Source organism: Notamacropus eugenii, chromosome 4 (genome assembly GCF_028372415.1).
Source record: "Notamacropus eugenii isolate mMacEug1 chromosome 4, mMacEug1.pri_v2, whole genome shotgun sequence".
NCBI classification, from domain to species: domain Eukaryota; kingdom Metazoa; phylum Chordata; class Mammalia; order Diprotodontia; family Macropodidae; genus Notamacropus; species Notamacropus eugenii.
The window spans coordinates 205,017,978-205,027,826 of NC_092875.1; the positions used below are offsets into that span (position 1 = coordinate 205,017,978).

At 34.3% G+C, this 9,849-nt stretch overlaps 1 pseudogene; it reads right to left on the bottom strand.

Moving 5' to 3' along the window:
- Window positions 1–348: 348 nt before the first annotated feature.
- LOC140502405 (glycylpeptide N-tetradecanoyltransferase 1 pseudogene) lies at window positions 349–1,645 on the bottom strand (annotated as a pseudogene).
- Between the last annotated feature and the right edge of the window lie 8,204 nt (window positions 1,646–9,849).

A 9,849-nucleotide genomic window follows, 5' to 3' on the forward strand; every position in this document is an offset into this window, starting at 1 on the left:
AAGCCATTACATGTCTCAGAATAGCTAAATTACAGCTGGGGACACTGAATAGTGCAGCCTCATTCCTCCTCTGTGAACAGCAGAATGATTTCAGATACAGTTGCAGTAAAGGAACAACAACAAAGCATTCCCTACCAAGTGAACGTGGGAAGGTTTCAGACCTCTTAGAATGGTTCGATTTCTGGCTCTACTACCTTACTTTTACACATACACACACAATTTACATATGCACATGTATTTTATATATATATATATACATATTTGTGTGTGCGTATATTATGTGTCTATTACATACATATATTATATATGTAAACATATATGAATATTTTTATTAATTGTTAACTCTAAAATATGTCAATCATGAACTCATTTTCAGCAGTTACAGACACTTGATCACGGCTGCATAAAGATACAATTAATTGGGCAACAGAGACCAGTGAGGCTACCAGAGCTGACAGCCTATGTTGTGATACAACTCAAAAGCAATGGCTGTTCAGTATAGCTGACTTGAGTCTGTTTCTTCAGTTAGGAATTCTTACTTCCAGGAAAATTGGACTAACAAGCTATGGGGTTCCTTTCCCTGGACTGAATTCTTAGTGGCTTTGTCCAGTTTTCATTATCAGTTGATTACTACAAAAACAGTCTAACTTTCTCTACTCCTATGCTTTCAATCCAGTAGTAGACACAATACTGCTGGTTGCCATCCTTAATTCCAAATTTCATCTTCTCTAAAAATGTTTTATTCTCTGTGAGATCCAGTACATTGAATACATCAAATCTTTTCCATTTGGTGAGGACCAGGTCACCACTCATAAGTTCTAGAAGTGAAAAAGAATGGAAGAAGCAGCTTTCGGGCTCTTGTAGATCAGGTGGTTCATCATGTTGGAAAGCAGAGTCTAGAAGCTTAAGAAGTCTGTCACCTCACTACTTGCATTCTCTATCACAAAAGTGGCAATGATATTCTTCTAAGGGAAGAACCAGTGCTCTACCTCATCCCAGCTCAAGATAGGGATTAGATAGAAGTACTTCAAGTACTTGTTCAGGAGTTGCTACACCACTGGAATGTCTTCCTGTGCTCTGGGCTACCACCCAGATATTTGTGGAGTCTCAAGCAGCCAGTATAGCTTCATGATGTACTAAATAATCCGATTACTGTTTAAAGGGGAGAATTTCACTTCAATCAACATCCATAAGAAAATACACTGGCCCTTGCAAAGGCCAACAAGTTTGGGCAACACTACCCTAGCAGTGTAAACAACCTGGAAGATCCCCTCCAATTAAACCCTTGTGATATGTCTAATCACCACTGGTACCACATACATGGAGTGCAATTTCTTGTAGATATAAATAAAACTGATCTTTACCATTATCTTCTTTGTGTCATAGGTATGGATGCTTGTGGAGATGGAGTTGATGAAGTTCACCTTCACAGGTTGATCCTAATGTTCTAATAGTCCATTACTTTTCTCTTTCTTCTTGTACTATGTCTTTTTTGGCTCCACTATTATTAAACTTCCTGTTGTAGTACTTTCCTCATTCTTCCAGTTGCTGCAGCACTCATAATCATTCCCATTCCTTCCATCAGCAGTGGCATCTGAAGCAGCAGCAACAAGGCTTCATATGCTGTCTCACTGTCATCCACCATCTTGATATGTCTGACATTTATTCTTATTATGACTTGGCCACTTACATGCTCTTGTCATTTCCAAACACTTGGATTTTAGCTTTCTATAAATGATCAACTCATTTTTATGAAGTTATGTCTTTTTTGTTGTTCAGTTGTTTCCAATGCTTTATGTCCAACTCTTCATGATCCAGTTTGGGTTTTCTTGACAGAGATACAGGAGTGATTTCCCATTTCCTTCTCTGGGTCATTTTACAGATGAAGAAGCTGAGGCAGAGTTAAGGATCACACAATTAGTAAGTGTCTGAAGCCAGATTTGAATTTACATCTTACTGACTCCAGAACCCGCACTCTATCCCCCATGCCACCTAGCTACCCCTAGCAATGCCATTAAGCATATCTCTAATGGCAATAATTAACATTTACATAGCAATTTAAGTCTTGCGATACTTTTTACACATATTATCTCGTATGATAGAAACAAAAGCCCTGCAAGGTATATGCCACTATCATCTTCATTACATAGATGAGAACTGAAGCCAAGAGAGGTTAAAAAACTTTCTCAGTATCACACAACTTGTAAAGATCTAAGACAGAATGCAGACTCAGGTCTACTTGGCTCCAAGTCCAACTTATTTAACATTATAAACCCTGTACTATTTATTCATGTTCTAAAGGTTAAAGTAAAGTGCAGGTGAAAAACATACGACCCATAAGCAGCACAGCAGCCAGTTTAACTCCAAGTATAGCCCAAACCAAATTAAAGTTGAATTGAAAAATTTTTAACAAAATAAATAAAAGTACAATAAAACATAGATAATATTAACATGTGTATTTGTAAGTCAATACATGGCAGGGATACATTTCTTGAGTTTGGTACCATGCACCATTAAAGTTTAAGTATATATTGGTTTTATTGCTTGAAATTTAAGCTATTGCCATTTTACATTATTGTATAACAATTGGATTTATTTTGTTTTCTCTTCCTCAGATCATGGATGCATTCTCTATTTATATTCTGAAGTAAGAACTAGAACTCCAGAGTTTATGAAACCATGAGTGGATTTCTTATAAAGGTTAGTAGCACATGCTGACCTTAATCCAGAGAAAAATGAAACTATGATAAGCAAAGTTAGAAAAACATGTAGGGATGTCAAGAAAAACAAAAGGAAAAAAAAAATTTTGATCTTGTGAGAAGTGGCAATATTGTCATATGTCAAGATTTCTTCAGGCTTTTCTACCATATTCCTAGAGATTTTACCTTCTAAAAGTTGAAAAGGAAGTGAGTAAAAATGACAGTTGTAAAAACATTGCATAGCCTTCCGTGAATGAGCTAGTAACAATTATCACATCCTCCTTCTTGTCCCTGTTAAATAGATTCTCTATCCAGTCCAAAACGATTTTTGCATCTTGGCTATTTTAATGAATAAGGTAAGTAGAAAAATAAATGTAATGGAATAGTAAAGAACAGAAAAGAAAAATCTTTCTTCCATGGACAATAAGCATTTACTAGGAAGGCAAATGTCTCAATGGCCTGCTCATAGCTTTTTAATGGGTACATTAAACCTGTTTAATGACACATTAGTAATAACAGATGAGGTGGAAAAAACAGCAAGTAAAAGAAAGGCTGGTCATAATGTTTCACACTTTGTGCACAACCAGGAATAGATTAGAAGAGGGGGCAGTTATAATCACTAGGGGAAAAGAAATATTGCACAGGCCTTTCATATGTGCAGCGTACTCTACGATGCTAACAGTACCTAAAGAGCCTACTGTGCATAGAATATCTTGCCAGGACAATGGGAAGAACAAAAGAAGACAGATCGTATTTCTTGGCAGCTGGCAAACTAACAAATTACAGCTCAACACCCAACTATGGTCATACAAAGTTACTGATATAAATGTTAAGTTTGAGAAAGTGTGAAGAACAAATGGGACTTCCAGAAACTATTGGAATGACCTGAGTTCTAAAAATACATAACAAAGAGGAAAGCCAGTTGGAGCTTGAAGCATCGGAAGATGTTTCTCTGGAGAGGAATGAGTAAGAGGTTTTTGGAATGAGGAAAGGATCTTTCACAAATCAAAGACAAAGAATCAGAAAGTATGTGAACAGGATATTAATAGGATTATTGGCCTTTGGATTGCAAAGATCACAGGTCAAACTGTAACAAAAGTTAAGAAATGTTAGACCAAGAGTCTGACCAAACTAGTGAAAAGTCAACAAGTCTCTCATCATAAAATTTAACTCACATGAGCAAAAATTGGAGTTAGGTGACACAGTGGATAGAGTGCCAGACCTGGAATTGGTAAGATTCATCATCATGAGTTCAAGTCTGGCCTCAGACACTTCTTAGGTGTGTAACCGTGAGAAAGTTATTTAACCTGGTTTGCCTCATTTTCCTCATCTTTACAAACAAAAGGTGTAGAAAGAAATGGCAAATCACTCCAGTATCTTTGCCAAGAAAATGATAAATGGAGTCAAAAGAGTTGGACCCATCTGAAATGACTGAACAACAACAAACAAAAACAAATATCCGAGACCTTCTCAAGGTTCAAAGCAATGAGGAGTTATAAATTCAGTGACAAACTTACTTTAAAGGACAGGGATAAAAGAAGGATGTCCACTGTAATCACTTCAGTATTCTAGAGTACTAGAAACGCTATTTCAATAAGACAAGAAAAACTGAGAAAATATAGATTTAAAAATAAAGAAAATTATCATTTTTGCAGAAGATATACATGTTGTAATTGCAAAACCTGAGTCAGCTAAAAATGAATGAAACAACTCATAACTTCAGCAAACTTGCAGGATATAGCTAGGTACCAATTATTAAGATTAATGAATCCTAAGAAGTAGGAGCATGTATTACACTTCACACTATTCAAAATTATAATTATGTAAAAATATAATAGTTGTTTCCAGCCCAATGGAAATATATAGTGAGAATTCAAATCTTTGCAGCAAGTTTCTCTAATAAAGATCTCCTTGTCAAAATATGTAAGGAACTGATTCAAATTTATAATGAGCCATTCCCCAAATGATACATGGTCTAATGGAAAAGAGGCAATTCAAAAGAAAAGAAACCCAGGCTATCTATAGTCATATGAAAAATGCTTTGAATCACTATTAATTAGAGAAATGAATATTAAAGCAATTCTAAGAAGCTATTTCACAACTATAGAAGTGGCAAAGAAGCCAAAAGAATTATAAATAAATGATAAATGTTGAAGGGGGTGCAGAAAAAAATGAATAGGTAAGACATTCTGGAAAGCAATTTGGAATTATATACAAAAAATTATTGAATAAAGCATGTCTTCTGATACCTCTAGAAGACATATAAAAAAGGGATTTTTTTAAAAAAAGAAAAGGTCCTATATATACAAGAGTATTTACTGCAATGTTTTCATGGCAGTAAAAAACTGGAAACTAAAGGAAAGCCAGTTAAAGTTAGAAGAGTAACTGAATAAGTTATAGTATAACTATATGTGATGTATCAATTGTTCTGTAAGCAATGAGAAAACAGGTGGTTTCAAAAAGATGGAAAAAATTATATGAACTAATGCAAAAATGCAGCAAGCAGAACCAAAAAAGAACAATTTAATCTATAGTATTAATAATATAGAAACATAAAATGTCAAGAACTTTATAGACTGATAAATTAGAAAAACAATTCGTACAATAAAAACAATGTAAAAACAATGTTGAAAGCTGTTAAGTCTTATATAATACAATAACCATTCATGATTCCAAAGGACCAATGACAAAGTATACTACCAAATGTCTGACAGAGAAGTGAGGGATTTATGGTGCAAATTAAGACATATATATATGTGTGTGTGTGTATATATATGTAATTATAATAGAGTCAAAAGGAGGAGAAGGATGAGACAGAGAGAGAGAGAAAGGAAGGGAGGGAGGGAGGGAGAGAGAGAGAGAATGAGAGAATGAAAGAGAATGAGGGAATTTGTTTGCCTTGACTATGCATAATTGTTACAAGTATTTTATCCCCTTAAAGATGGAAAGAAAATAGATTTCTGCTCTTTTAAAAAGAAAAGTGAGGATGGTGCTCCAGGTGTAGAATGTTGAGTGAAATTTCAGTTAGTTCACTATTATCAGTTTTATTTTTCTTCTTTTGCTGTAAGAAACCCTTTATGGAGTAGACATAATAGTTTGTAACATAAAAAGCAAACATATAAATTAAATGTTTTTTAATTAAAGATTTTTAAAAGGATATAAGGAGTTATATTTGTCATTTGACTTCTTACAAAATCATTAAAGTAATATCTATTTTCTCTGTCAGCTAAGTTAGTCAGTGACAGGTCTTCACTTTATTTCATTTCTTTTCCCCAGTCACTCTCCTATGTACTTCTCTAAACTCACTTCTTCCATGAAGCCTTCTCAGATAAACATCAACTCCCAAACCTCAGACCATGGCAACTCTATTAGTACTTACACTTGTAGATGCATCTGGTGATTTTTATTTTTTTAACCATGTGTCTTACAAGTATTTTGTATATAATTACATGCATTATGAATTTTTGTAAGTAAGTAATAATTCTCACAAAGGCAGAGAAGATGTTTATTATTTCCTTTGTTATTACTGTGCTAATTTGTTTGGGGCCATCTCTAGTCCTCTTGATCTATGTCTTACCACTGGACCCAGATGGCTCTGGAGGAGAGAGTGAGGCTGGTGACTTTGCACAGCTTTCCTTGTATCCAAAGCCAGCACTTCTCCTCATCACAAGGGATCACATTTCTCAGAATCCTCCCTTTCTACATTCATAGGTCTCCAGTATATCTCCCTACTCTTATTTAGATTGCTGCTTCTCGGTGGTCCAGTTTTCCTGATGACATGGTCAATGGGAAGTAAGAAGTGGTTAAGAAAAAAAAGAAAAGGAGGAGGAGGTTGGTGAAGAAAAAGACAGAGAAAGGAAAAAAATTGTTCCCCAGGAAGTTTGATTCTTACTATTTGATCCTTTTCCTTCCACTCTGCCAGTTCATGCAGACACAAGGATGCTATTAGAAATCTTTCCACTATGAATTACCTTGCCAGAGCTTGGGCTCCACTGGCACCTGTCTTTCAGAACTTTACCTCACTCTAATACCATTCTGAAGCCTAAGTATAGGATTTTGTTTGAGAGAGAGATCCAATAAAAAAATAAAATGGACAATGTTGATTTTAAAAAAAGAAACTTAATCAAAAATCAAATATAAAGGTGCAGATTGGGGAAATTCTTTGTATGTAGAGGATATGAACAAAGATTTTTCTACAGAAGAAATACAAACTCAGAGTAACCACATTAAATATATGCATTCTAAAATGTATTACCAAAAGAATATTTGAATTAAATTAGAAAGGGAAGTAGTGATGGCTAAGAGCCACCATAATTTCATCAAAACAATGTCATAGAAAAATAACTTCTTTCTCTGTTACGATAGCTATTTTACTGGAGAATGCAAAGTGTAAAGTTTGTGGTAAATCTGGCAAGTCATTTTAAAAAGTGTCATGTATTCTTGCTGACAAGATGAAGAAATATTAATTCAATAATAAAATACTGTAGCAGATGGATTTACAACTATTTGGATGAAAAGAAGAGAAATGATTAATAAACTCATGTCAGTTTGGAGCAAACTGTCTAGTGAAAAATACCAGGGATCTATTTCTTAGCCCTATACTCTTCAAAATCTTCATCAGTGATTTGTATAAAAGCACAGGTGGCCTGTTTTACTAAATTTGTAAATGATAAGAAGCTGAAATACATGGACATTCTGTAGCTAAAACAGGGTACAAAATGATCTCGAGAGCCTAGAACAATGTACACAATATAATAAAACAGATCTTAGTTATGAGTAATATAAAGTCCTACACTTGATTTCAAATAATCAACCCAAGTAGAGAGGGCAAAAAAAGGCAGCTAAGTGGAAGAATGGATAGATGGTTGAGCCTGGAGTAAGGAAAAACTGAGTTCAAATCTTCCCTCATACACTTTCAAGTTGTTTGACCCTGGACAAATCACATAACCTTTCTCTCTCTCTCTGCCTCAGTTCCCTTATCTGTAAAACAGGGATAATAATAGAACCTACCTCCAAAGATTTTGAGGATAAAATGAGAAAATATTTGTAAGACATTTTGCAAAACTGAAAATCTTATATAAATATTAGTTGATACTATTATATGGCTAAATATCAGTGATTCTGAAGAAGGTAAGAGTTTAGTGAATCAAAGTTTAATTTGAATCAGCTATGTGACCTACTAGTGAAAATGCTAATGTGATCTTAGGCTAGTAAAATAAAATCATATCCACGGTGGTCAAGGTCATAGTTTCTTAAGGCACTATCAGTGTCATTCTACTTTGGGGGTATCCATTCCTAGTCATAACATTTTAGAAAAGATATTAAGGAGGATCATTGGGTTAATAGTGTATCAAGTCAAACAACTCTCAATTGAAGCAGCTAGTAAGTCTGAAGAGGTTTAGAGAGAACATAATAGCTGTCTTCAACTATACAGAGGACTATCCTGTAGTGAGGGGTTAGACTCAGCTGGCTTGGTCCCATAAGAGAGATCTAGAATCAATGAGTGGAAAATGGAGTGGAGTTTGGTTTTGATTTAAGACAAGATTTCCTTGTGATATAATAAGATCCCCTTCTCTAGATATCTTCAAGTGAAAACTAGGGTTTTATTCAGAAATATTGTAAAGGGCATTTTTATTTTAATGTAAGTATGACTCAATTTTCAATTCCTCTTTCAATCCTATAATTATTCTTCCCTGATCAAGCCAATGGTAAGCTTCTCTTTCTTCCAGATACCTCCATTTCCTCTCATTTCTATTATATTTATGATCTCTGAGGAACACACCAAAATATACTCAGTGGTTTATGTACTTTTGAATCAATGCAAATTAACAAACATTCATTAAGTAACTACTATAAGATGGATATTGTGTTAAGTGTTAGGGATAAAAAGTAGTCTCTACCCTCTAACAGATAACATTTTATTATTTGTATATTTCTTTTCTTTTTGTATTAGAGTTTAAGCTCCCTGATGGCATATACAGAACCTGCTTCATTTGTTTATGTTTCTATGTCCTCCCACAATGCCTTGGCTGATACATTTGTTGAATGAATTAATGGGCAAAATATTTTTAAAATTTTGGACATTGAATACAGCTCACAAAATCAGAAGAAAATAAATAAGAAGGCAAGTACAATGTAAGAAACGTTTCTTGTTGCCTTGAATCACATTTTATATTCATAAATTAACTCCAAAACACCTAACCATGCAGCACCAAAAGTTAACATTCTATTCAGAACCCAATTTCATGATTTAGTAAAGCAGGGCAAAAGGCATCAGCTTTCACTCCTCTGGCATTTCATTCAAAATTAATTTGAATCTACAGTAATTTTTATTTAAAGAATTCCAAAAGACAACAAGGTAACCCAAACTCTGTCATACATTTCTATTTTAATTTTTAAACATCTTTGTGACTCTCTTGAGTTTGTTCAAATTTAAAATAACTCCCTCAGGAGCTATTGAAAAAAGAAATCTCATTTGGGAAAGGCAGTTTGATATTCTTCAGTGAAACATATATAAACTACATAGTTCTTATATAATTTACCATTTCTTGACATACACATCTCACTAGAGCCATGAATTTTATATCCAAAACTCCAAATGTTTCCACAGTGAGAAGCGCTTTTCCCCCCACATCGATGTGCTGCTGATACTGAGTTTAAACTCAAATAGAAAAATAAAATCATCAGATCCTTGTCATCATTTTTGAAATAGCACTTTTTAGAATTACAGTGCACATACAGCCAAACTGAAAAGGAGTTGGCTTGGCACTAAAGGACCCAACTAGTTGGTTTTTTTTTTTTCCTAGTATTATCTTTTTTGTAGTTGGTTCACTGTCCCTGAGTTCAACTTAGCTCACTGCTGATGCAATAAGTTAAACTAGGCTCCAGAATTTTCTCTTTGGTTTTCGTTGACTGAGGAAGTCCATAGATTTCTTAAAACTATTCCATTGCATTATAGCCATGGGTAATTAAGGCAACCATCTTCTTGAGTACACTCTTCATCATAAGTGCTAGAACAGGACCATTATCGCCATCATTCTCACTATAAGAGCTATAACAGGACCATTACCACAGATAGAATTATTATCCACAATCACATAGATATAGCATTAATCTATAAAATATAAGGGAAAGCAGAATAAGCTTTTTC